Raw genomic sequence first — 12756 nt, forward strand, 5'->3', positions numbered from 1 at the left:
ATGGGAATATGTAGGGAAGTTTTCACTGTGTAGTTCAAATCTTAGATAACATGTTTTTCTTTTAAAGATGTATTTATTTATTTTAGAGGTAGAGAGAGAGAGAGAATGGGACGGGGGGCAGGGGCACAGGGAGAGGGAGAGAGAGAATCTCAAGCAGAGTTGATGCCCAGTGCAGAGGCTGATACAGGGCTCAATCTCACGACCCTGAGATCATGGCCTGAGCCGAAACCAAGAGTTGGATGCAACCGACTGAGTCACCCAGACGCCCCTTAGATAACATCTTAATATGTCGTTTCATCACGAAAATGTAGTGGTAAAATCTAAAAGAAGCGATGTTCCAAGTGACATTCCACCATTTGGTGTTCACACTTTAATGGACCTGTAAGCCTTTGTAACTAATTACCTGAAATGAATTTTGTGGTCTAAAAGAAGGGTTACATCTTTAGTTTTCACTTTGTTTGTGGAGAGTACAGCTGGTTTATTCAACACTTTGATATAACTTAGAAAAAAGGCATCTCTTCCTCTTGGGCAGGAAACATGCAGCCATGGCCCTGGCACGCAGGGCTTGGTGAGTGGATTCTTTCTACACCCTGATCAGCAAGGCCCAACTCAGGGCATCTAAGCATAGTTTTGACCTAGGGTTGAAATTAAGGCACATAGAAATCAATACAGTTCTCAGCTATACTCAGTGAAATAAACTAATGCTTTCATTGTAAATATTATCAGTTGCAATTTGCATGTTCTTTTGAGTTTGGGGTTGGGTGAAATTTCCATTTCCTTTAACTTATGCAGTGACGGAATATTTAGTTGAAAAGTTATTTCTTAGTGTTTTGGAAAAAGAAACATAATGTAGTAAAAAAGAAAAAAAAACGGAAGAAAAATGAGTTTATATCCATTTATATACCAGGTACTACTAGGGAACTTGGCAAAAACATTAGTCCTAATCAGTTGAGAATTTTTTTTAATTGCTTAACATGGAGATATTTGGATCCCCTAGCACCTGAGCTTTGAAGCTAATTCAAATTTAAATGTATTTAGAATATTGTAGATTTGGAATTATTCTGTCATGACCTGAGTGGAAACCAAGAGTTGAACGCTCAAATGACTGAAATCCCCATTTGTAGTTTTCTATGATCTCAGACTTCTCTACTCTGACCTCCAGATTCAGTTTAATTAGCCTAGTCTTTTAGCTCAGGCAGTTTTACTATAGCATGTAAATTGGTTCATAGCTAAGTACCATAAATTTATAATTGTTTTTATCTCCTCGAAGAAGACTTGGTTTGATCCAACTTATTTATTTTTACTGCAAGAAGCCAAGGAGAGCAAAATTTTGAGTTCTTGGCACTTAAATCTTTTTTTTTTTTTTTAACTGAATGTTCATCTGTTGGTTAAATGAGATTTAATATTAAGATTTATCTGGAGAATAAAATCATCCCTACAGGCAAAATTAAGTTCTCCACACTTCATTGTTGATATGGAATGATGTCTAGGGGAATATGTATGCCTAATCTTGGTTAGTAGTTTCTAACGGTGCTCATAGAAGCCTTAAAGAAGTTTCTCAAAATGGCAATCAAAGGCCACTGTCTATATATATATATATATATATATATGCACACACAATATATTTAAATGCAGATTCTGAAGCACTTGATTCAAAATCTCAAGGAGTACATCTGGGAATCTGTATTTTAATGTAATTCCTAGAAGTCTCTAGAACCTCATCCCTAGAGGCCTCCATGGCAGGAAGTGGGGAGGGTATTGCTGAAAGACAGAGGATGGCTTTCTCACTGCCTTATTCCAGTTTTGGTCAGAGCAGATTCATTTTTCTCTAAATCTAGTGACTAATAAAAAAAATAGTATAAAGTGTTTCAGCACAAAGAAACAAAAAATTTGTTCTAAGGTAATTGCATTTAAAAATAAAATGAAATTCATGTCTTGAAATATAACTTATAATTGAGAAATAGTGTGCGAGAACTATGTTTACCCCCAGGGGGCACTGGGTGGTTCACTCAGTTGAACGTCCAACTCTTGGTTTCCACTCAGGTCATGATCTCGGGGTCAGGATGGAGCCTGGGATCGTGGGATGGACTCAGCCCAGAGTCTGCCTCAGAGTCTCTCTCCCTCTCTCCTGCTCATTCTCTCCCTCTTTGTCTCTCAAATAAATGAATAAAATCTTAAAAAGAAAAAGAAATATCTTTACCCTCAGTTAATCTAGAAGACATGTATTTTCAAGGCACCCTCTGCATTGCTCCATTCATTGTATAATACCCAAAATTTTCCTCAGACCTTTTTACCTATCTGGAAAAGACAGATACTTTAAAATACATTGGATTTTAGTTTGCGTACAGATTGTTGAGAAGCCATGTGGATATGAACTATCTCATTAAAAATGCAGATTAGATAGAACACAGTTTCCTAAGTGTGTCATTTGTAAAGTAGAAGTGCTTTTTCTTAGATTTTTCTTTTTGTTTCATATCACTGGTCATTGTCTTTCAGGTAGACATGAGTGATAGCCCCCACTGCTGGAAATGCACCTACATTCCTATATGTGTTATGCATTTGTGCAGGCTTAACATCATTATAAACTAAAAGCCACATAAATAATGTAAACTGTCCCTGTGACATAACCATGCATATCATCATGTATCTAAGTGCTGGATGTAAACGTGGATAAAAGCTTCAGTAAAACTGAAAATCTCTTAATGTTTTCTGCTCTGCAACAATAACAATGTCCACAGCTTTAATCTCTTAGACATTAAATACTAGAATTATTGCTTTCTCCAAGCCTTCTTTGGTAAGAAGATAAGCTAGTATTTTATAGGCCAATTTAGATGCTTTAATACTCTCTCAATATAATTTCTAAAAGATCCAGTTTTATAAATCTGGAATAATGGTTTAATACCAGGCTTTAGTTGCACTTTTGCTGAAATAAAAAATAAAAGTGCAAACAGTCAAAATCTAAATTAACTGTAATAATTTTCTCTTAACTGTTGTAATGCTTGTGGGAAGTGCCATTTCCGGCCGTGTTACCACAGAACTGAATACAAAGCATAGTTGGACCTCTACAGCACAAGAAAAATTGCTTCTATTTACATTGTCCTTGAGTTAAATAATATAAATATTCTTTATATTTGCATACATTAATAATTTGTGTTAATGAAGTGAATTAAATCACTTTAATTTTAATTTTATTCCCGTGTATTTTAGCTTGGTAAGTAATTTTAAAAGTTAACTACAGTGGCTTAAAAACACGGAATTGAAGAAAAATCTTCACCGAAAGTCATACTTGCAGACCATACTTAAAATAACAGATATACAAGGGTTAGGTGGTACATTTGCTATGCAAGCTGAAGTTTTAAGAATAAATTCATCATTCAGTGTACAATTTTATGCTGTTATCAAAGATTAGTATTTAATAAAATAGTGTTATATCATGGTTATAACTGCATTCAGAAATTAGTTAAAAATTCATTTTCATTGTATAATTTTTAAATATGCTTTTCCTTTAACTACGTTAAGATGAAAAAAAAATGTAGTTTTATTCTATTTCCAGCACAGAACTGTTATTGTTAGACAAAATCTAGAGGAAACATCAAAGAGCTTTATGGCCTGAAAGATGCCAATGTATCCTTGACTAGGCACATAATTTATGTTAGACATGTGTTTTCTAAGTACCTAGAAAGAATAGAAAACTTAATCACACATAGAACCAGCATGTGCATGAATAGATGTGTAATGCCCGGGGGAAAGTGTTACTTGCTGAAAGAGAGGTCCACTGGGAGGCTCAGATAGCTTACCAAGTCTTCAGGACTATCTTGGTTGTGTATGTGTCTTTAATAATACTTGAAGGGAGTCTCTATTTTTGGATGTTATTGGATAATACAAATGAACTAAGATAATACTATTGGTAGGGATGTCTGGGTGGCTCAGTAGGTTGTGTCTGCCTTTGGCTAAGGTCATGATCCTCCTGGGATCGAGTCCCATGTGGGGGTCCCTGCTCAGCAGAGAGCCTGCTTCTCCTTCTACCTGTCACTCCCCCTGCTTGTGCTCGCTGTCTCTCTGACAAATAAAATCTTTTAAAAAATTTTTTAAAAAAGATACTGTCAGTAATGACCACATACCGACTCCCTTAAGAATTTCTCAACATTTTAAATTTCTACAAAAATTCTTTCCTTTTACCACAAAAGAGGAGATTCATTTTTATTGTAGGAAAATGTTTACATATAGGTAGGAAAGATACACCACATCAATGATAATTATACCATCACGATAAAAGCATTGTGTGTATATTTAAACAATCAACGATGTTGCTTTCAATTAATGCAATAAATAAAAATAATCAACATTGTTTTCAGTTAATCTTTTAATTTTATACACAATCTGTAAACAATTCACCAATACTTTTAATGGGCCAATAGTATTCCATTAAATAGATACACCATAATTCACTAATTCAGTTCCTCACTATTGATTTATGAGTTGCTTTTGATTATACACAAATTTAATCAGTCTTTATTGAACAATTTACAGGTTTTCACACATTGCAGATTATATCCTAAGAGTAAAAAAAAAAAAGTAGAATTTTTATCTTATCAATCATTTTTTAACCATTTGATTTATAATCTTAAATTGCTCTTCAAAAATGTACCTTTTTGTAAGCAGGACATGACTGTGTCTGTTTTTCTGTATGCTTGCCAAACACTGAGTATTTAATTATTTTTTTCACAGTTTCAATTTGAAAATATGGTTAAAGTACCGGCTAATTGTATATTTTTTCCGTTTCTTCAGTACTAATCAGGGTAATCAAGTTTGTGTGTGTGTGTGTGCCTTGTGCATTTGTATTTCTGTGTATGTGTGTGTCTATATTTACTGTTTGTGCTCTTTGCTTTGTTTTCAGTAGGTAGTGCTTATTTTTCTTATTGACTTACATGATCTTTTAAAGGATCGAGGTATTTTTTTTTAACTTTATGAATGTTGCAAAGTTTTTCCCAATTTTTATTGGCCTTTTATTAGTTTATAATGTTTTTACATTTCAAAATTTTCAGGTTGTACATAGTTATATCTGCCAACTGTATCCTTTAGAATTTCTCTTTTTGTTATTTTTTCCAGAATCCTATTTTTCCTCAGGTTTATTGAGATATAAATGACATATAACATTGTGTAAATTTATGGCCAATTTAGATGCTTTAATACTCTCTCAATCACAATGTGATTGTATTGGAAAATGATTACTACAATAGGGTTAGTTAACACATGCATCATGCCACAGCTACTGTTTTTAAGGTGTGTGGTGAGAATATTTAAGATCTACTCTCTTAGCAACTTTCAAATATACAGTACATTGTTAACTATAGTCACCATCCTATATATTATATCCCTAGAAATTATCTTGTAACCATTTCCTCCATCCCCCCCACTCTTTCCTGGGTGATCACCATTTTACTACCTATTTTTATGAGTTCGGTTTTTATAAATTTCACATGTAAGTGAGATCATACAGTATTTTTTCTCTCTCTGTCTGACTTATTTCACTTAGCATAATGCCTTCAGTATTCATCCATGTGGTCCAAAATGGCAGGATTTCTTCTTTTTATGGTTGAACAATATTCCTGTGTGCATGCACGTGTGTGTGTGTGTGTGTGTGTGTGTGTGTGTGTGTGTATTACACACCATGCTTTCTTAATCCATTCATCTGTCAGTGGAGACTTAGGGTTCTTTAAATATCTTGGCTATTGTGAATAATGCTGTGATGAACATAAGGGTGCAGGTATTTCTTAGAGATACTAATTTCATTTCCTTTGGGTATATACCCAGAAGTGGGATTGGTAGATCATATGGTGAGTCCATATGAAGAATCCTTCTTACTGTTTTCATATTTACTGCACCAATTTTCATCCCACCAACAGTGAAGAAGGGTTTCCTTTTTTCCACTTCCTTGCCACCGTATGTTACCTGTTGTCTTCCTGATGATAGTCATTGTCACAGGTGCGAGGTGGTATCTCCTTGTGTTTTTGATTTGTGTTTCTCTGATGATTAATGATGCTAAGCACAATTTCATGGACCTCTTGGCAAGGTGGATATCTTCTTTGGAAGAATGTCTATTCAAGTCCTTTGACCCTTTTTAAATTGGATTATTTGGGTGGGTTTTTTGTTGTTTTAAGTATTGAGTTGTAGAAGTTCCCTAAATATTTTGGAGATTTACCCCTTATCCGACATATGGTCTGCAAATATTTTCTCCCATTCTTTAGATTACCTTTTCATTTTGTTACTAATTTATTTTGCTGTAAGGAAGATTTTTTAGACTGATGTAGACCCACTTGCTTATTTTTGCTGTTGTTGCTTGTGCTTTTGGTGTCCTATCCAAAAAAATCATTACCAAGACCAACATCAAGGAGTTTTTACCCTATTTTTTTCCAGGAATTTATTTTTTTTAATGTAGGTGTTTATAACTGTAAATTTTTTTAAATTTCTCCTTTGATGCATCGTTTGTACAGAGCATGTTTTGATTTCCATATATTTGTGAATTTCCCAACATTCCTCCTGTTATTGGTATCTAGTTTCATACCATTGTGGTCAGAAAAGACCTGTGTAATAATTTAATTTTCTGGAATTTGTATCACTATATAGTGTTAACTCAAATAGCAATATATAATCATATGACATAGTCATATGTTACATATAGTCATATATATAGTCAAATAACACTGTAGTGCTCTTTCTTTTTTTTTTTTAAGATTTTATTTATTTATTCGACAGAGACAGAGACAGCCAGCGAGAGAGGGAACACAAGCGGGGGGAGTGGGAGAGGAAGAAGCAAGCTCCCAGCAGAGGAGCCTGATGTGGGGCTCGATCCCGGAACACCAGGATCACGCCCTGAGCTGAAGGCAGACGCTTAATGACTGTGCCACCCAGGCACCCCTGTAGTGCTCTTTCTTTATTGATTTCTGTCTGAGTAATCCATCCATTACTGGGTGTGGAATATTAAAATCCCTCACTATTATTGTACTGTTTATTTCTCTATCTAGTTCTGTTATTATTTGCTTTATATGTTTATATGTTCTAATGTTCAATGCATAAATATTTATGATTGTTATATCATTTTTATCAGTTATTCCCTTTATCATTATACAATGGCCTTCTTTTTTTCTCTCTTGTGACTGTAACTTAAAGTCTATTTGCCTAAGTATAGCCACCCCTCCTCTCCTTTGGTTTCCATTTATATGGAATCTTTTTTATCCCTTTACTTCCAGCCTATGTGTGTCTTTAAAACTCTAGTTAATCCCTGGTAGGCAGCATATAGTTGGATCTAGTTTCTCGTTTTTTAACCATTCAGCCTCTCTAAGTCTTTGGATTGGAGAATTTCATCCACCTATGTTTAAAGTAATTATTGATAAGTAGGGTCTTACTATTGCCATTTTGTTAATTGTTTTCTTACTGTCTTGTAGTTCCTTTATTCTGTTCTTTGTCTCTTGCTATCTTTTTGTGATTTGATGACTCTTTGTGGTGGTGTGCTTTTTGTTTCTTCTATCTCAATATTTTGTTTATCTGCTACAGGTTTTTCTTTTGTTGTTGCCATAAGGCTATCTTACAGTTTCTCCATTCTCTTTTAAGCCAATAATAGTTCACTTTGGGGCTCGGATGGGTCAGACAGAAGTAACTGTGGGCAGGAGGGGCTTGCTATTAGGGTCTGTAATTAGGTGAGGGTTCTGTTCTGTGAGGTGGGAGTGCTTCTGGCTGAGCTCTGTGGTTGGATGAGCCTGCTGACTCAGCTTGACATTCAAAGCTTGGCTGGCTCCCTCCCTCATTGGGTGGCTATTAGTTTGGCCCATGGTCAGGTGGAACCATGAGCTGGACTCAGCATTCACCTCTGGTTGGCTGGGGTCACAGTCCGTGTTCCCTGGCAGAGTGGTGCTCCTGGTTGGTCTCTGTGTTTGGGTGGGGCTTCAGGCTGGGGCTGTGGTTGGGTGAGGATGCTGGCTGTGCTCCCCACCCAGATGTGTCTCTGGCAGGACTCAGCATTCAGATAAGGCTTCTTTGGGATTAGGTAGAACTTCAGGCTATGCTCCCCAATCAGGCAGGCCTATGGGCTGGGTTCATTCCAGTGCTAAACAGGGCCATTGGCTATGCTCTGTATCCTGGCAATACTCTATGTTGAGCTCCAAGGCTGCCCATGGTTACTATTCAGGTGTCCTGGTTAGGCAGGGCTGTAGTCTCTGCTCAGCAGTTGGACAGATCTACTGGGTTGGCTCCCTGTCTGGGTGGGCTCATAGCCTGGGCTGTGGGACCTCCCAGGGCTCATTGGTTAGGCTCCCTGTCTGGGTGGGGCCAGAGGCAGTGTTCAGCATTGGGTGGGGTTGCTGACTTCCTTCCCTGTATGGGCAGGCTATAGAATGGGCTCTGTCTATAGGGCCCTTTGGCTGGGGATGCAGACCCAAAGCCAGCCAATTGAGCTCCCTGGCCAGAGGAGATCATCATCTTGGTTCTGCAACGGGAAAAGCCACTGGCTAGGATCTCTGCCCAGGTACCGCCACCAGCTGGACTACAGCTCACAGTGATCCCAGCATTAGTTCCTATGAATTTCTTTTTCCTCTCTGCCTCTGATACCAGGATGTCCAACCCCACTTATTTCTCCAGTGATCCCTGTGAGATGAGACCTAAGTGGGCATCCTAAGAAGCACCTGTAACGCTGGGAAGCTGGATGCCCACCTTGGGCTCTTTTTTCACACTGGAGAAACCAGAGGTTCCTGGGGGTACATCTTGGTGTCATGCTGCACTGGTTTTGGGGTGGGGTGTTGGGTCAAAGTGAAGCTGCCCCTTTTACCCTGCAAGTGTATTTTTTTCTTTTTTTTTGAGCCAAGGGTGTCCTTCAGCTTCACCCCTGGTTCTGGCATTCTCACAAAGGTGCCTTGTCTGTAGACACTTGCTAGTTGGTCTTTCTCTGAGGGGACTGACAGGAACCATTTTTCCTGCCATCTTGCTGACATCACTCCATCTCTTATGCTTAGAATGGCCTTCTATATCCATGTTCATATAAAATTCACCTGTATTTTCTACTGTATGTCAGTAGTTTCAGCGTTTTGCAATTATGTCCTTAATTCATCTGACAACTTATTTTGGTAAATGTTATGAGAAAGAACCACCTGTTTTTCCTTAATAGGTAAACAGTTTAACACTTTTTAATATAGGTGTACCTTGTTTTATCAAGCTTCACACATATTTTGTTTTTTACAAATTGAAGGTTTGTGGCAACCGTGCATTGAGCAAGTCTCTTGGTGTTATTTTTTTTTTTTTTCCCAGCAGTATTTCTCACTTCGTGTCTCTATGTCACCTTTTGGTAATTCTTTCAGTATTTCAAACTTTTTCATTATCACTAGATTTGTTATGTGGATCTATGATCAGTGATTACAGCTCACTAGAAGCTCCCTTGATGGTTAACATTTGTTAGTAATGAAGTAATTTTAAATTTAAGGTATATACATTGTGGGTTTTTTAGACAGAATGCTATTACACACTTAATAGACTATAATATTGTGTAAATATAACTTTTCTATGCAGTGGGATACCAAAATTCATTTGATTGGCTTTTTTGAGCTATTTGCTTCATTTTGGTGGTCTGGAACTGAAGCCACAATATCTCCAAGGTGTGCCTATAAATAAATGCATTCTAGTTTAATTTACTATACTTTGTCACTGAAGGATGTATAACCCTACATACCAAAGTCTACATCCTGATCCTGGTGTCTTTCTGTTGCTAGCACTTAACGATGTCCGTGTAGAGCAGAATCTGTCAAAGCCAGAGCTCTGTCTGTCACACGTAGACAGGGATCTGCTTTTATGTTGCCCCTTCATTAAACCAGGCACCTGCTTGCAGCTATTCACCCAGCAATGAATGCATGTGACCACATTCATCCAACCTGCCTTACCACTTTGCTGTGACATGGGAATCTCGCCCTTCAGAAGCCACTGGCAGTTTCTATCTTGCAGAATTAGCCCTGCCAAGCTCAAGAACCAGCTCTTCTTGCAGTATAACAACTGAAGGATGCGCATAAGTGTTTAGGTTACTTTTGGCCTATGTCTTCCAGGATGCTTCTCTAATTCTAATTTGATGCCTTGTTTTTGAAGAGTATTCCCAGCCTCTGGGCACCCCATTTCCTTCAGGTTTGGGTTATTTGATTTTTCTATCCAAGCTACTACAGATTTGGAAGTAATGCCCTTGAACCCAGTTCTGTGGCCATCACTCTAATTCCTACTGAGATTGGTTCTGACTTGGGAACCAGAGGATTTGCCTATAGGTGACTGTGTAGAACAGGGTTTCAGTTTTTGTGTTAGTTTCCCATGGCAGCTGTAACAAACTGTCACGAACTTGGTGGCTTTAAACAACAGAACTCAATTTTTCCCAGTTCCAGAGGCCGAAAGTTGAAATAAGTATCACTGGGCCAGAATAAAGGTATGGGCAGGGTGCTCCCTCTCTGAAGGCTCTGGTGGCTGCCGGCATTGCTTGGCTTGTGGTCACATCCCTTTATTTTCTGCCCCCATGGTCACATTGCCTCTTCCTCTCATGTCTGTTTCAAATCTCTCTGCCTCACTCTTGTAAAGACACTTGTGATTGCGTTGAGTTCGTCCATTAATCCAGGATAATCTTTCCATCTCAAGATCGTTAATTTAATCATAACTGCATAGGCTTTGCTATATAAGATATCAGGCTTTACAGGTTCCAGGGTTTGGGACCTGATTATCTTTGGGAGCCATTACTTAACTTATGGTAGTTAACAAGTGAAATAAAATAATGCTACGTTTAGCCCCAGAGCCAGTATTCATTAACTGTGTGAAAAAGGGTGATGGTGTAAACTCTCTGCATTTTAGTTTCTTCATCTGAAAAAAAAATGGAAAAAAGACTACTATCTCATACAGTTATTGTCAGCCACAAGTAAGAAAATGCATGCAAAACGATTAAAGTACATGTCTCATAACGCAATGTTAAATGTTAGTTCTTACGTTATGATGGAAGATTGAAGGATACATTGGATCAAATTGCAGAGAACCATCTATACTACACTGAGGAGGTTAATAGTGGCAGGGGTGAGGGGCAGTTGGGGCATACAGGAATCATTTAGGTTCTTCATGCAAACGAGTCAGAAGATAATACAAGGGCATTAAAATTAATTCTGTTATCTGTAGACAGGATTGAGAAAAGAAGAAAGAGGGAAGAAAAAGAAATTATGGGGGGGTTTATTAACATTAACTAAAGAGAAACAGTATTTCTGGGGAGTAAAGACCTTGTATGTCTTCCCCAGTCCACAAGTTCCAGGAAGTTAGAAGCAATGCCATTATTTTTACCTATATGATGAACGATTGCCTCTCCAGAGTACTAAAGAATTTTCTGTTTGTATCATACCTTCACCCCCAGTACATTATGGATTACTGTCAACCATAATGGGAAGAGGATGGGTCTCTAAAATGGAATAAAGAAATTCACAAAAGTAAAGGGTGCTACTTAGAAAAGATGAAAACCAGTTATGTAGGGAAAGAAGTAAAATTAACTTTTGTTTTGAGGTTGGCATCATATCTGATGGCATTGAAAACCGTGTGAAAAAATATTATGGGCAAAACTGTCTAGAAAATAACACTATGGATACCCCAAAGCAAAGCCATTATTTTAAATTCCAGGGGCACTGAATATTAGTATCAGATTAGATGAGAATCTTGACTAGAAGTTGCTGGGATAGTGGAGAATGTGTTTTGCTGTGGTCAAGATGCCAAGAAGGAAATGGTATCATTTTAGCGTTAGAATGTTGGTCAAGTAAGCTATATCTGGAAGTGGAAGGTATGGGTGGTTGAGACCGGAAAAGAGAACTTTCTGCCTGACTTTAGAGTTATAATTTATTTCAGGAATGTACTGTATGGTTGTCCTTATTTTACAGATACTTGGTATTCCATCAGTAGAGTTTTCTGCATATATCCATGTGGGTTTATTTTCCTTCTCCTGCTAGATTGCAAGTCTCATTAAGAATACAGTGGCCTTAATAGTTTCCCTTTCCTGTCTTTCTTAAATATCAGCACTAAGAAAAAGGTTTTGGAAATGCTTCTTTTGAGTTTATGTTATAAAGCAGCTTCCTAAAATTTAGCCAAGTGCATCTCTTACTATAATCTGCATTCTTAGATAATTTTATTCTAATGGAAACATTTCTTCACCTGCACCTGCTTGATTTAGTTCTACTTTCAATCTGACATTTTAATCTTCATCATAAAAATTATAAATTTAGTTTAATATCTTCAGTCACCAAGGAGTACCATGAAAGTGGGTTTTTAAACTCTGTCCATTTAAAAGAAACTTGCTGAATTGAATTTCAAATTTCTGGGGATTTTGAGATACTGAAATAAATTGAACAAAAGTTAAAGTTTACATGAGGCTTAGTATAAAAAATACATCAACTTTAATAGAACAGTAAAGAAAGCTCTATTATCGCCTCCATTTTTTTGTGTATTCATTTAGTAGGCACAGAAATACAAGGGAGGACATTGCATTTTCTTTATGGAGTGAAGGTTTTTGCTTAAATTTAATGCTTGTGTTTTGTATAAGAAAAAGATATTTAGGGGACCGAGGTGGCTCAGTCTTTTAAGTGCCTGGCTCTTGATTTCGGCTCAGGTCATGATCTCAGGGTTGTGAGATCGAGCCCCATGTAGGGCTCTGCACTCAGCTCAGAATCTGCTTGAGATTCTCTCTCCCTCTCCCTTGCCCGTCCCCCCACTCCTGTA

At 37.4% G+C, this 12756-nt stretch overlaps 1 protein-coding gene across 1 annotated transcript in view; it reads left to right on the forward strand.

Moving 5' to 3' along the window:
• MALRD1 (MAM and LDL receptor class A domain containing 1) overlaps nucleotides 1-12756 on the forward strand; it is a 683830-nt gene that overhangs the window by 171822 nt on the left and 499252 nt on the right. The gene's annotated exons all lie outside the window — the stretch shown is intronic.

The sequence above is a fragment of the Ailuropoda melanoleuca genome, chromosome 15 (genome assembly GCF_002007445.2).
Source record: "Ailuropoda melanoleuca isolate Jingjing chromosome 15, ASM200744v2, whole genome shotgun sequence".
In the NCBI taxonomy this organism is placed as follows: Eukaryota; Metazoa; Chordata; class Mammalia; order Carnivora; family Ursidae; genus Ailuropoda; species Ailuropoda melanoleuca.